Consider the following 15,170-nt stretch of genomic DNA (forward strand, 5'->3'; position numbering starts at 1 on the left):
AGCCCCGCCCCTGAGGAACCCACAATGTACAGTATAGACCTTGAAATTTTGTGTCTAATGTCAACTGCAAGTAAACACACAGACACATTATAACAACTGCCCTTCTCCATCACTGACCTCAAGAGTGTGCAATCATATGCCAGGTCTATATAAACAGAACATGTTAACTCCGCCCCTGAGGAACCTACAATGTACAGATTTAGTGTCTATTGTCAACCGCAAGAATATTCATGCACACATTATGCTCCCATCACTGGCTCAAAGAATGCACAATTCTGGGAACTCTTGTGTCTAATGTGAACTGCAACAATACAGACACATGATAACAGCTGTCCTCCTCCATCAATGACCTCAAAAACGAGCAATCAACTACCTTAGGTCTACAGATACATAATGTATTAGCCCGGCCCCAAAGGATCCTAAAATTTACAGACCCTGGAATATCTTGTGTATAATGTCAACTGCATGAAAACACACAGACACATTATAACAACTGCCAATCATACACCACAGGTCTATACAAACAGAATGTGTTTGCCCCGCCCATGAGGAAGCTACAATTTATGCTCTGTCTAATGTCAACTGCAAGAATACTCATGGACACATTATAACAACTGCCTTCTCCATCACTGACCTTAAAAATGTGCAAATACCTTGGGTCTTCAGATACATAATGTGTTAGCCCCGCCCCTGAAGAACCTACAATGTATAAACCTTGGAATCTCTTGTGTGAACAGCAAGTAAACCCACATACACATTATAACAACTGCCTTCTCCATCACTAACTTTAGGATCGTGCAATCAAATGCCCCCACAGCTCACAATCTAGTCTCTATATGCTGGAGCGGGTAATATTTTGGTGCAGGTACCTGATTAAGCTTTGCAGTGGTTAAGTCTTTATCTGCAGCCTGAATCAAGCTTATTACAGATTCTGTTCTTTAATAATTCTATGCAATCTATGGACAATGAATGTTTTATATTTTTTGCTGAAGGTCACGATGGGCAGTGCCATTCTGTAATCAACAGCGTACAGCGACCACAAAATATGCCCGGGAAACACCAGTCAGCAATCACATGGGGTCAGGAGAATACAGAGATAATTGCAGCAATCTGTCAGATCTGTTATTGGGGATCAGAGACGGCGGGATGGACGGGGCGGAGGCGAGAATGCGCTATTTTATTATTTTCATTTACATAAGTGAGTCACCTCCCGCCACATTAAGCATCATCTCTGAATAACGAGAAGGCCTGTAACTTTCTAGTAGACTTTTGTCTCAACTTCTAACTCTTTCCAAGATCTCTGCTTGCTGTCTGAAAATCCGCCCTGACACATCTGGAGTACAAGACGCCTGATGTCGCATCTGGAGTACAAGACGCCTGATGTCGCATCTGGAGTACAAGACGCCTGATGTCGCATCTGGAGTACAAGACGCCTGATGTCGCATCTGGAGTACAAGACGCCTGATGTCGCATCTGGAGTACAAGACGCCTGATGTCGCATCTGGAGTACAAGACGCCTGATGTCGCATCTGGAGTACAAGACGCCTGATGTCGCATCTGGAGTACAAGACGCCTGATGTCGCATCTGGAGTACAAGACGCCTGATGTCGCATCTGGAGTACAAGACGCCTGATGTCGCATCTGGAGTACAAGACGCCTGATGTCGCATCTGGAGTACAAGACGCCTGATGTCGCATCTGGAGTACAAGACGCCTGATGTCGCATCTGGAGTACAAGACGCCTGATGTCGCATCTGGAGTACAAGACGCCTGATGTCGCATCTGGAGTACAAGACGCCTGATGTCGCATCTGGAGTACAAGACGCCTGATGTCGCATCTGGAGTACAAGACGCCTGATGTCGCATCTGGAGTACAAGACGCCTGATGTCGCATCTGGAGTACAAGACGCCTGATGTCACATCTGGAGTACAAGACGCCTGATGTCACATCTGGAGTACAAGACGCCTGATGTCACATCTGGAGTACAAGACGCCTGATGTCACATCTGGAGTACAAGACGCCTGATGTCACATCTGGAGTACAAGACGCCTGATGTCACATCTGGAGTACAAGACGCCTGATGTCACATCTGGAGTACAAGACGCCTGATGTCACATCTGGAGTACAAGACGCCTGATGTCACATCTGGAGTACAAGACGCCTGATGTCACATCTGGAGTACAAGACGCCTGATGTCACATCTGGAGTACAAGACGCCTGATGTCACATCTGGAGTACAAGACGCCTGATGTCACATCTGGAGTACAAGACGCCTGATGTCACATCTGGAGTACAAGACGCCTGATGTCACATCTGGAGTACAAGACGCCTGATGTCACATGTGGAGTACAAGACGCCTGATGTCACATGTGGAGTACAAGACGCCTGATGTCACATGTGGAGTACAAGACGCCTGATGTCACATGTGGAGTACAAGACGCCTGATGTCACATGTGGAGTACAAGACGCCTGATGTCACATGTGGAGTACAAGACGCCTGATGTCACATGTGGAGTACAAGACGCCTGATGTCACATGTGGAGTACAAGACGCCTGATGTCACATGTGGAGTACAAGACGCCTGATGTCACATGTGGAGTACAAGACGCATGATGTCACATGTGGAGTACAAGAAGCATGATGTCACATGTGGAGTACAAGAAGCATGATGTCACATGTGGAGTACAAGAAGCATGATGTCACATGTGGAGTACAAGAAGCATGATGTCACATGTGGAGTACAAGAAGCATGATGTCACATGTGGAGTACAAGAAGCATGATGTCACATCTGGAGTACAAGAAGCATGATGTCACATCTGGAGTACAAGAAGCATGATATCACATCTGGAGTATAAGAAGAATGATATCACATCTAGAGTATAAGAAGCATGATATCGCATCTGGAGTATAAGAAGAATGATATCACATCTGGAGTATAAGAAGCATGATGTCACATCTGGAGTATAAGAAGCATGATGTCACATCTGGAGTATAAGAAGCATGATGTCACATCTGGAGTATAAGAAGCATGATATCACATCTGGAGTATAAGAAGCATGATATCACATCTGGAGTATAAGAAGCATGATGTCACATCTGGAGTACAAGAAGCATGATGTCACATCTGGAGTATAAGAAGCATGATGTCACATCTGGAGTACAAGAAGCATGATGTCACATCTGGAGTACAAGAAGCATGATGTCACATCTGGAGTATAAGAAGTATGATGTCACATCTGGAGTATAAGAAGCATGATGTCACATCTGGAGTACAAGAAGCATGATGTCACATCTGGAGTATAAGAAGCATGATATCACATCTGGAGTATAAGAAGTATGATGTCACATCTGGAGTATAAGAAGCATGATGTCACATCTGGAGTACAAGAAGCATGATGTCATATCTGGAGTATAAGAAGCATGATGTCACATCTGGAGTACAAAAAGCATTGTGTCACATCTGGAGTACAAGAAATACTCTGAGTATGAAAAGCATGTTATCAGAATTCCACATCTGGATCTGGCTGGAGTATAGGATGAAGTTCTGCTGTGGAGTACAAGATGCATGATATCAGTTCTAGAGTATAAGAAGCAAGAAGCATTTCAGCTCTGGAATATAAGAAGTATGATTTCAGCTCTGAAATACTGGCTCTGGAGTAAAAGAAGCATGATTTCAACCCTGGAGTAAAGAAATTATGGTTTCAACTCTGAAGTATAAAAAGAATGATTTCAGCTCTGGAGCATAAGCAGCATGATTTCAGTTCTAAAGTCGTAAGAAGCATGATTTCCACTCTGGAGTATAGGAAGTATGACTGCTCATTCCCCCTATTCTCACAGTAGAATTTAAATAAACCAATAAAAACATGTCTCCCAGGAAAAACCAACAGAATTCCACCTCTGGATCTGGCTGGCGTATAGGATGCATGATTTCAGCTCTGGACTGTAGGGAGTATATTTCAGCTGTACAGTATAAAAAGCATGATTTCAGCTGTGTAGTAGAAGAAGCATGATTTTAGCTGTGTAGTATAAGAAGCATGATTTCAGCTGTGTAGTATAAGAAGCATGATTTCAGCTCTGGAGTAGAAGAAGAATGATTTCAGCTGTGTAGTATAAGAAGCATGATTTCAGCTGTGCAGTATAAGAAGCATGATTTCAGCTCTGCAGTATAAGAAGCATGATTTCAGCTCTGCAGTATAAGAAGCATGATTTCAGCTCTGGAGTATAAGAAGCATGATTTCAGCTGTGTAGTATAAGAAGCATGATTTCAGCTGTGCAGTGTAAGAAGCATGATTTCAGCTGTGCAGTATAAGAAGCATGATTTCAGCTGTGCAGTATAAGAAGCATGATTTCAGCTGTGTAGTATAAGAAGCATGATTTCAGCTGTGCAGTATAAGAAGCATGATTTCAGCTCTGGAGTAGAAGAAGCATGATTTCAGCTGTGTAGTATAAGAAGCATGATTTCAGCTGTGCAGTATAAGAAGCATGATTTCAGCTCTGGAGTAGAAGAAGCATGATTTCAGCTCTGTAGTATAAGAAGCATGATTTCAGCTCTGGAGTATAAGCAGCATGATTTCAGCTCTGGAGTATAAGCAGCATGATTTCAGCTCTGGAGTAGAAGAAGCATGATTTCGGCTGTGTAGTATAAGAAGAATGATTTCAGCTCTGGAGTAGAAGAAGCATGATTTCAGCTGTGTAATATAAGAAGAATAATTTCAGCTCTGGTGTAGAAGAAGCATGATTTCAGCTCTGAACAATTTCAGCTCTGCAGTATAAGAAGCATGATAATCGCTCTGCAGAATAAGAAGCATGATTTCAGCTCTGGAGTAAAAGAAGCATGATTTCAGCTCTGGAGTAAAAGAAGCATGATTTCAGCTCTGGAGTAAAAGAAGCATGATTTCAGCTCTGGAGTAAAAGAAGCATGATTTCAGCTCTGGAGTAAAAGAAGCATGATTTCAGCTCTGGAGTAAAAGAAGCATGATTTCAACGCTGGAGTAGAAGAAGCATGATTTAAGCTCTGACGTAAAAGAAGCATGATTTCAGCTCTGGAGTAGAGTAGAAGAAGCATGATTTCAGCTGTGCAGTATAAGAAACATGATATTAGCTCTACAGTATAACAAGCATGATTTCAGCTCTGGACTGTAAGGTATATGATTTCAGCTCTGGAGTAAAAGAAGCATGATTTCAGCTCTGGAGTAAAAGAAGCATGATTTCAGCTCTGGAGTAGAGTAGAAGAAGCATGATTTCAGCTGTGCAGTATAAGAAACATGATATTAGCTCTACAGTATAACAAGCATGATTTCAGCTCTGGACTGTAAGGTGTATGATTTCAGCTCTGCAGTATAAGAAGCATGATTTCAGCTCGGGAATAGAAGAAGCATAATTTCCGCTCTAGACTGTAGGGTGTTTGATTTCAGCTCTGCAGTATAAGAAGCATGATTTCAGCTCTGCAGTATAAGAAGCATGATTTCAGCTGTGCAGTATAAGAAGCATGATTTCAGCTCTGGAGTAGAAGAAGCATGATTTCAGCTCTGGAGTAGAAGAAGCATGATTTCAGCTGTGTAGTATAAGAAGCATGATTTCAGCTGTGCAGTATAAGAAGCATGATTTCAGCTCTGGAGTAGAAGAAGCATGATTTGAGCTCTGTAGTATAAGAAGCATGATTTCAGCTCTGGAGTATAAGCAGAATGATTTCAGCTCTGGAGTATAAGCAGCATGATTTCAGCTCTGGAGTAGAAGAAGCATGATTTCGGCTGTGTAGTATAAGAAGCATGATTTCAGCTCTGGAGTAGAAGAAGCATGATTTCAGCTCTGGAGTAGAAGAAGAATGATTTCAGCTCTGGAGTAGAAGAAGCATGATTTCAGCTGTGTAGTATAAGAAGAATGATTTCAGCTCTGGTGTAGAAGAAGCATGATTTCAGCTCTGAACAATTTCAGCAGTATAAGAAGCATGATAATCGCTCTGCAGAATAAGAAGCATGATTTCAGCTCTGGAGTAAAAGAAGCATGATTTCAGCTCTGGAGTAAAAGAAGCATGATTTCAGCTCTGGAGTAAAAGAAGCATGATTTCAGCTCTGGAGTAAAAGAAGCATGATTTCAACTCTGGAGTAGAAGAAGCATGATTTAAGCTCTGAAGTAAAAGAAGCATGATTTCAGCTCTGGAGTAGAGTAGAAGAAGCATGATTTCAGCTGTGCAGTATAAGAAACATGATATTAGCTCTACAGTATAACAAGCATGATTTCAGCTCTGGACTGTAAGGTGTATGATTTCAGCTCTGCAGTATAAGAAGCATGATTTCAGCTCGGGAATAGAAGAAGCATAATTTCCGCTCTAGACTGTAGGGTGTTTGATTTCAGCTCTGCAGTATAAGAAGCATGATTTCAGCTCTGCAGTATAAGAAGCATGATTTCAGCTCTGCAGTATAAGAAGCCTGATTTCAGCTCTGTAGTATAAGAAGCATGATTTCAGCTCTGCAGTATAAGAAGCATGATTTCAGCTCTGCAGTATAAGAAGCATGATTTCAGCACTGTAGTATAAGAAGCATGATTTCAGCTCTGCAGTATAAGAAGCATGATTTCAGCTCTGTAGTATAAGAAGAATGATTTCAGCTCTGTAGTATAAGAAGCAGGATTTCAGCTCGGGAATAGAAGAAGCATGATTTCCGCTCTGGACTGTAGGGTGTATGATTTCAGCTCTGCAGTATAAGAAGCATGATTTCAGCTCGGGAATAGAAGAAGCATGATTTCCGCTCTGGACTGTAGGGTGTTTGATTTCAGCTCTGCAGTATAAGAAGCATGATTTCAGCTCTGCAGTATAAGAAGCATGATTTCAGCTCTGCAGTATAAGAAGCATGATTTCAGCTCTGCAGTATAAGAAGCATGATTTCAGCTCTGTAGTATAAGAAGCATAATTTCAGCTCTGTAGTATAAGAAGCATGATTTCAGCTCTGTAGTATAAGAAGCATGATTTCAGCTCTGCAGTATAAGAAGCATGATTTCAGCTCTGTAGTATAAGAAGCATGATTTCAGCTCTGTAGTATAAGAAGCATGATTTCAGCTCTGCAGTATAAGAAGCATGATTTCAGCTCTGTAGTATAAGAAGCATGATTTCAGCTGTGTAGTATAAGAAGCATGATTTCAGCACTGTAGTATAAGCAGCATGATTTCAGCTGTGTAGTATAAGAAGCATGATTTCAGCTCTGCAGTATAAGAAGCATGATTTCAGCTCTGTAGTATAAGAAGCATGTTTTCAGCTGTGTAGTATAAGAAGCATGATTTCAGCACTGTAGTATAAGAAGCATGATTTCAGCTGTGTAGTATAAGAAGCATGATTTCAGCTCTGCAGTATAAGAAGCATGATTTCAGCACTGTAGTATAAGAAGCATGATTTCAGCTCTGTAGTATAAGAAGCATGATTTCAGCTCTGCAGTATAAGCAGCATGATTTCAGCTGTGTAGTATAAGAAGCATGATTTCAGCACTGTAGTATAAGCAGCATGATTTCAGCTGTGTAGTATAAGAAGCATGATTTCAGCTCTGTAGTATAAGAAGCGTGAGTTCAGCTCTGGAGTATAGGAAGTATGGCTGCTCATCCCCCCCCCCTGTTCTATCCTGATTATGATAAATCCGCGCCACTTCAGTCATAGTTAGATTTTCTCGCCATAACTCGTACTTAGATCTTCTCAGAATCGGCGCAGCAAGACATTAGCCCATAATTCCCGACATTCCGCCTTAACACGGGCCGGAGTCTCCCATCATCTTCTTTCCACCTTAATTCCCATCTAGCGCTGATCAAACACGACTGCCAGGCTGTTAAATGTCGATCGTAAATGTCACGCTGTATTTTTATGTATGGACTTCGCCGGGCTCTGGTGTCGTCTTCCTGCGTGCGCTGATTCACTTCGCCCGGCTTTATCAATCCATGAATTTTTATTGACACAATGTGTAAATTTCAGTGGGGTCTGGACAGGAAGAAGGTGCAAAACGCCAAGTTTAGAATGAAATATATCCCTTAAGACTCAGCCGTACATTTCCTCATGGATCGCGCCATCTGCTCCAGACTATAAATATGTAGAACTTTCTAATATACTTTGTGTTTCAATTCCTCTTCATTTGCAAGATCTCTGTTTGCTGACAATATGTGGAAATATTACACTGCATAAGTGCAGACAATCCTCTGTGAGCTAAACACAGTAGCACAAATATCTCTCCTGTACTGATTGTGACAATGTATCAGTACAGACAATCCTCTGTGAGTTATATCAGTTGCAAAAAATTTCTCTCCTGTCCTTATAGATTGTCACAATGCATCAGTACAGACAATCCTCTGTGAGTTATATCTGTTGCTAAATTTCTCTCCTGTCCTTATAAATTGTGACAATGTGTCAGTAAAGACAATCCTCTGTGAGTTTTCACATAAGTTGCACAAATTTCTCTCCTGTCCTTATAGATTGTGACAATGTGTCAGTACAGACAATCCTCTGTGAGCTATACACAGCAGTAGGACACATCTCTTTCCTGTCCTTATAGATTGTGACAATGCATCTGTACAGACAATCCTCTGTGAGTTATCACATATGTAGCACAAATCGCTCTCCTGTTCTGATTGTTATAATGTATCAGTAGAGACAATCCTCTGTGAGTTATCACATCAACACCAAAGAAATGAGGCCACATGATAACCATGGATAAAAAAAACCAAATATTATCTTTATTAAATACCGTATATACTCGAGTATAAGCCGAGTTTTTCAGCACGATTTTTCGTGCTGAAAACACCCCCCACGGCTTATACTCGAGTGAACTCTCCACCCGCAGTGGTCTTCAACCTGCGGACCTCCAGAGGTTTCAAAACTACAACTCCCAGCAAGCCCGGGCAGCCATCGGCTGTCCGGGCTTGCTGGGAGTTGTAGTTTTGAAACCTCCGGAGGTCCGCAGGTTGAAGACCACTGCGGCCTTCGACATCATCCAGCCCCCTCTCACCCCCTTTAGTTCTGTACAGTACTCACCTCCGCTCGGCGCTGGTCCGTTGCTGCTTGACTGTCCGGAGAGGAGGTGGTCCGGTGGGATAGTGGTTCCGGGCTGCTATCTTCACCGGGGAGGCCTCTTCTAAGCGCTTCGGGCCCCAGAATAGTCACGTTGTCTTGACAACGACGCAGAGGTACGTTCATTGCCAACGTACTTCTGCGTCATTGTCAAGGCAACGCCTCTATTCCGGGCCGGAAGCGCGGAGAAGAGGCGCCCCCGGTGAAGATAGCAGCCCGGAACCACTATCCCACCGGACCACCTCCTCTCCGGACAGTCCTGCAGCACCGGACCAGCGCCGAGTGGAGGCGAGTACTGTACAGAACTAAAGGGGGGTGAGAGGGGGCTGGATGATGTTGAAGGCCGCAGTGGTCTTCAACCTGCGGACCTCCGGAGGTTTCAAAACTACAACTCCCAGCAAGCCCGGACAGCCGATGGCTGCCCGGGCTTGCTGGGAGTTGTAGTTTTGAAACCTCTGGAGGTCCGCAGGTTGAAGACCACTGAGGGCGGATGATGAGAAGAGGATGATGAAGGGGGGGTGTGGGATGACGACAAGAGGATGATGAAGGGGGGGGTGGAATGATTACAAGGGGATGATGAAGGGGGGTGGGGATGATGACAAGGGGATGATGAAGGGGGTGGGGATGATGACAAGGGGATGATGACAGGTGATGATGATGAGGGTCTGGATGATGACAGGCGGTGATGATGATGAGGATGTTAATGACGGGTCTGGATGATGACAGGGGGGGGATGATGTCTTTCCCACCCTAGGCTTATACTCGAGTCAATAACTTTTCCTGGGATTTTGGGTTGAAATTAGGGGTCTCGGCTTATACTCGGGTCGGCTTATACTCTAGTATATACAGTATCTCATAAAATGAGAACAAACAATGTTAAAATCTGAAACTCTGGGGCTGAGGTGAGAGATCACTATATAGGATACACATTCTGTTGATTTGGGTTTTTCCTTACATGTACTTTTGTTGTAATTTTATGAGATATTTAGTAAAGACAATATTAGTTTTTTTGTATCCATGGTTATCATGTGGCCTTAATTCTTTGGTGTTGATATATGAGGTGGCCACTGGTTGCTATCCATATAGCCCTCTTCTTTTGGTGATTTAAAGGGGTACTACCATGGAAAACTTATTTTTAAATCAACTGGTGCCAGAAAGTTAAACAGATTTGTAAATTATGCTAATTTACAAGAAAGAATTGGGGCTCAGGGTAAATGATGTATGGACACAACTGGCTGAATATGTTAAATGATAATATTTATTAATTATAGTAATCAAATTGTTTGTAAGATGTGGTAAGTACCGTGACTTACAGGGCCCTTGCAGAGCCACGGCACTCCCTACAAAAATATAATATTGATAAAATTGCAAATACAATTAAAATAAATTAATCATAAATATAAAATGTTATTTAAAACATAATAATATTATTATATTTTAAATAACATTTTATATTTATGATTAATTTATTTTAATTGTATTTGCAATTTTATCAATATTATATTTTTGTAAGGAGTGCCGTGGCTCTGCAAGGGCCCTGTAAGTCACGGTACTTACCACATCTTACAAACAATTTGATTACTATTATTTAAAAATATTATCATTTAACATATTCAGCCAGTTGTGTCCATACATCATTTACCCTGAGCCCCAATTCTTTCTTGTAAATTAGCATTATTTTCGTTCACCTTGGGTATAGGTGATATTTTTTGGGTAGCCCGGGTTGCTATTGGTTACGGTGAGAACAAAGAGCCACTCCAAATCCTCATTTTAACCTAGATTTGTAAATTAGTGCATAAGAAAACAAAGAAAGGTCGGCACTCACCGGGTTTCCAATTCAGCAGATTTTATTGCACATTACTCACAGCCGTAGTACAGTTCTAGGGGAGACGACGGATGGTACAAAGGGGGGTACCACAGAGAGGTTCTCTCTGTGGTACCCCCTTTGTACCATCCGTCATCTCCCCTAGAACTGTACTATGGCTGTGAGTAATGTGCAATAAAATCTGCTGAATTGGAAACCCGGTGAGTGCCGACCTTTCTTTGTTTTCTTATGCACTGATGTCATATTCTACGTGAGTCCGAGCACCACCGTATCCTCTCTCCGCAACAGCGACTTAGTGTCCATCCGCTTCCAGGTACAGAAGTTAGCAGTGCCGAACTACTCCACTATAGATTTGTAAATTACTTCTATTAAAAAATCTTAACCCTTCTAGTACTTATTAGCTGCTGAATACTACAGAGGAAATTCTCTTCTTTTTGGAACACAGAGCTCTCTGCTGACATCACGAGCACAGAGCTCTCTGCTGACACCATGACCACAGTGCTCTCTGCTGACACCTCTGTCCATTTTAGGAACTGACCAGAGTAGTATATGTTTGCTATGGGGATTTTCTCCTACTCTGGACAGTTCTTAAAATGGACAAAGATGTCAGCAGAGAGCACTGTGCCCGTGATGTCAGCAGAGAGCTCTGTGTTCCAAAAAGAAAATAATTTCCTCTGTAGTATTCAGCAGCTAATAAGTACTAGAAGGGTTAAGATGGGGAGTCCCCGACGCTCCGGCAAGGCCTCTGCTTCCCCCGGCATCCTCCGACGTTCACGTCCCCAGGAAGGCCGTAAGGCCGATGTGGGAACATGCGTTAAAGTTTATATTGTTTACCTTTTGCAGCCCGGGCATAGGGATACAGTATAGAGTGTCAGCGCCGGCGGCCGCAACAAACATGAGGACAAGGAGAGCAGCGCTTGCGGGTGACGTGAGTATTTACCCCGATGGGGACAGTGCAGCGCTGGGCTAATAATTAATTTGGGGGGGGGGGAATACCGTTATATACCGTGGAACCGCCATAAGTTACAAAAATACTGCGATACACACATTTGGTCATACCGCCCAGCCCTAGCTCCTAAGCATACCTATAGTAGCAAACAACTAACCCTGTGTACCCTGATCCTACCGGGACAGATGGAAGGGAGTGGCTGCAGGATCAGACAACACTGGGTTGGTTTGTAGTCTGTTACCATGGAGACGCATAGGAAAACATGTACAAAATAATAGAATACAGTAGTTTGCTTAGCTCGAGGAGCATTGCAGAAAAAAAAGATGTTGCAAATGTGGACAAGTCCTATAAGCTCCATTTAACCTACATTATAAGTGACTACAAATATGTATACAAGTCACATCTGAACAAATATGGAGCCACAGACGTGTCCATTATTCCACGTTAATAATCTTGTTGAAGGAATATACATGGAGTGTAGTCATATCATAATTTTCGCAAAATAATTAATATGACTGCAACATATGAGGATCTTCACGAATTAGATGACCTCTACCCGACCTTGTCACTTCTAGGCCTTGACATCCCACCTCGGGGCCCCTGATCCTTCCTGATTGTCGCTCGCTCATTATAACTTCAGCGCATCGCTCCCTCTGTCCTTTCTTTCTCCGATTCCATCAGTTCCCCTATGAGAAGCTGCTTTATCTTTGAAAATTCAACTTTTCTCCAAGTTCATTAATATATGCAAATATAATTGTCGCAGTTGCCGCCGCCTGCAGGACGGGACACAATGGATGCGCTGGGAGCGGCGGTCGCAGATCCTCCATCTTCTCAGTCACGTAATTTGCCACCAGCTCCGTGTCCTCCACCGATGTCTCTTTCTAAAGTCACTGATGCCGAAAGGAAAAACTTTCCAGATAAAGAGCCTCGATCCCCAGAGAGGAGGGAAGCGGGGCCGGAACCCCAGAGCGAGCGCAGATAAAACCGCCCCTTTATCTATGGCAGCAGCCACCGCCGCCTATTGTCTCCTATCAATGTTAAGGTTAATAATTAAGCCGGGATGTGGGATCTTTGTCTCTCTGGTCGCAGGAAGCTTTTATCTTAATTAAAATCGTTGCGTTTCATAATACCAACATTTTATTTCTTATTTTTTGCTTTTCAATACGACAAGTTCACAGCTGCCAACATCCTATTAATTGAATGAGGAGGAAACCTAACATGTTAATGGAGCCTTATTCACTGTGTCATGAGTGGAGGAATATGGGAAGTCATTAATAAATGGAGGACAGGGACCGCAGAGCGAGAACAGGGACCGAAGGGGCGAAATCAAAGGAGGAGAAGAGAGAGTAGGAAGGGAAGGAGGAAGAAAGTAGGAGAAGAAGGAGTAGAAAGGTGGGAAGAGAAGAGAGGAGGAAGAAGAGAAGAGGAGGGAGGAGAGAAAAGAGGAGTCTGGGGGAGAAGAGGAGGGAGGAGAGAAGAGAGGAGTCTGGGGGAGAAGAGGAGGGAGGAGAGAAGAGAGGAGGAAGGAGAGAAGAGGAGGAAGGAAAGAAAAGAGGAGACTGGGAGAGAAGAGGAGGGAGGAGAGAAGAGAGGAGGAAGGAAAGAGGAAGAAGGAAAGAAAAGAGGAGGGAGGAGAAAAGAGAGGAGGGAGGAGAGAAGAGAGGAAGAAGGAGAGAAGAGGAAGAAGGGAAGAAGAAAGGAGTCTTGGGGAGAAGAAGAGGGAGGAGAGAAGAGAGGAGTCTGGGAGAAAAAAAAGGGGGAGGAAAGAAGAGAGGAGTCTGGGAGAGAAGAGAGGAGAGAAGAGAGGAGGAAGAAAATAAGAGAGGAGTCTGGGAGAGAAGAGGAGGGAGGAGAGAAGAGAGGAGGGAGGAGAGAAGAGAGGAGAGGAGGAAGGAGAGAAGAGGAGGAAGGAAAGGAGAGAGGAGTCTGGGAGTGAAAAAAGGAGTCGGGGAGAGAAGAGAGGAGGCAGGAAAGAAGAGGAGGGAGGAGAGAAAAGTGGGTATAGAGGAGAAGAAAGGAAGAAGTTGAGAAGAGAGTTAGAAAGAAAGAAGAGAATGGAGGAGAGAAGAGAGGAGCCCAGGAAAGAGGAGAGGAAGTAAGAGAGAAGAGAGGAGTCTGGAAGAGAAGAGTTGAGGGAGGAGAGAAAAGAGGAGTCTGGGTGAGAAGAGAGGAGAGGAAGGAGGAGAGAAGAGAGGAGGAAGAAGAAAAGAGGAGGGAAGAGAGAAAAGGAAGGAGAGAAGAGAGTAGAGAAATGAGAAGAGAAGAGGATGTAGGAGAGAACAAAGGAGTTGAGAAGAGAGGAAGATGTGGAGAATAGAGGAGGAAGGAGAGAAGAGGAGGAAGGAGAAAAGGGAGGAGATGATAAAGGAAAGAAGAGGAGGGAGGAGATAAGACAGCAGTCAGGAGGAGAAAAGAGGAAAAGAAGGAGGAAAGAAAATAAGAATGGGTGAGAGAAGAGGAGGGAGGAGAAAAGGGAGGAGTCCATGAGAAAAGAGAAGAGAGGAGAGGGGGAAGGAAAAAAGAGGAGGGAGGAGAGAAGAGAGGAGAGGAGGAAGGAAAGAAAGATGTGGAGGGAGGAGAGGAGTCGGGAGAGAAAAGACGAGGGGGAGGAGTAGAAAATAGAGTAAGGGGGAAGGGAAGAGAAGGGAGAGGAAGGAGAAGAAAATGGAGTAAGGGGGAAGGAAAAGAAGGGAGAGGGAGGATAGAAGAGAAGAGGAGGAGAGGACAGAAGAGGAGAGAGAAGCAGATAGGAGGGAGGAAGACTAAGAACAGAAGAGAGGTAGGAAGAAAGGAGAGGGGGGAGCGAGAAAGAGAGAAGGAGGGAGGGGTGAGATGAGGAATTTAGAGGAAAGAAGAGAAGATGAGAGAGAAATAGGGGAGAAGAGAGAGGATAGGAGGTAGAGGAGGAGAAGGGAGAAGGAGAGAAAGGAACAAGATAGAAGGGAGGAAGAGAAGAGAGAAAAGGAGATAGGATGGAGGGGTAAGAAGAGGAAAAAAAGAGGAGGCAGAAAGGAGCGAGACAGGCGGGATGGCACTCTGGCGGCTCATGTTATTACCGCTAACACGGTTCCTTATTTTATTTTTTTAGTCCTTATATAATAAATGTTTCTAGGAGTAATTTGAACAATCTGAAGCTAAACAGTCGTCCACATAATGTCACCCTCTGTGTAATGTGAACTGGCAGCTACAGCAAGGGGGGGGGGGGGAACCAAGAGCGAAAATGGGAAGAGGGAAGGAAAGAAGAAAAGGAAATGGGAAATGGAGGGAGAGAGGGAGAAATATGGAGAGAGAAAGAAGAAAGGTGGGGGGGAGTGGGAGAAATACGGAGAAGTAAGAGGAAGCGAGGAGAAAGACA

The 15,170-nt window shown here is 43.6% G+C and overlaps 1 protein-coding gene across 2 annotated transcripts in view; it reads right to left on the reverse strand.

Annotated features, from left to right (window-relative positions):
- Positions 1–15,170, reverse strand: part of ATRNL1 (attractin like 1) — a 638,934-nt gene that overhangs the window by 288,248 nt on the left and 335,516 nt on the right. The window lies entirely within an intron of this gene.

Source organism: Hyla sarda, chromosome 7 (genome assembly GCF_029499605.1).
Source record: "Hyla sarda isolate aHylSar1 chromosome 7, aHylSar1.hap1, whole genome shotgun sequence".
Classification (NCBI taxonomy): Eukaryota; Metazoa; Chordata; class Amphibia; order Anura; family Hylidae; genus Hyla; species Hyla sarda.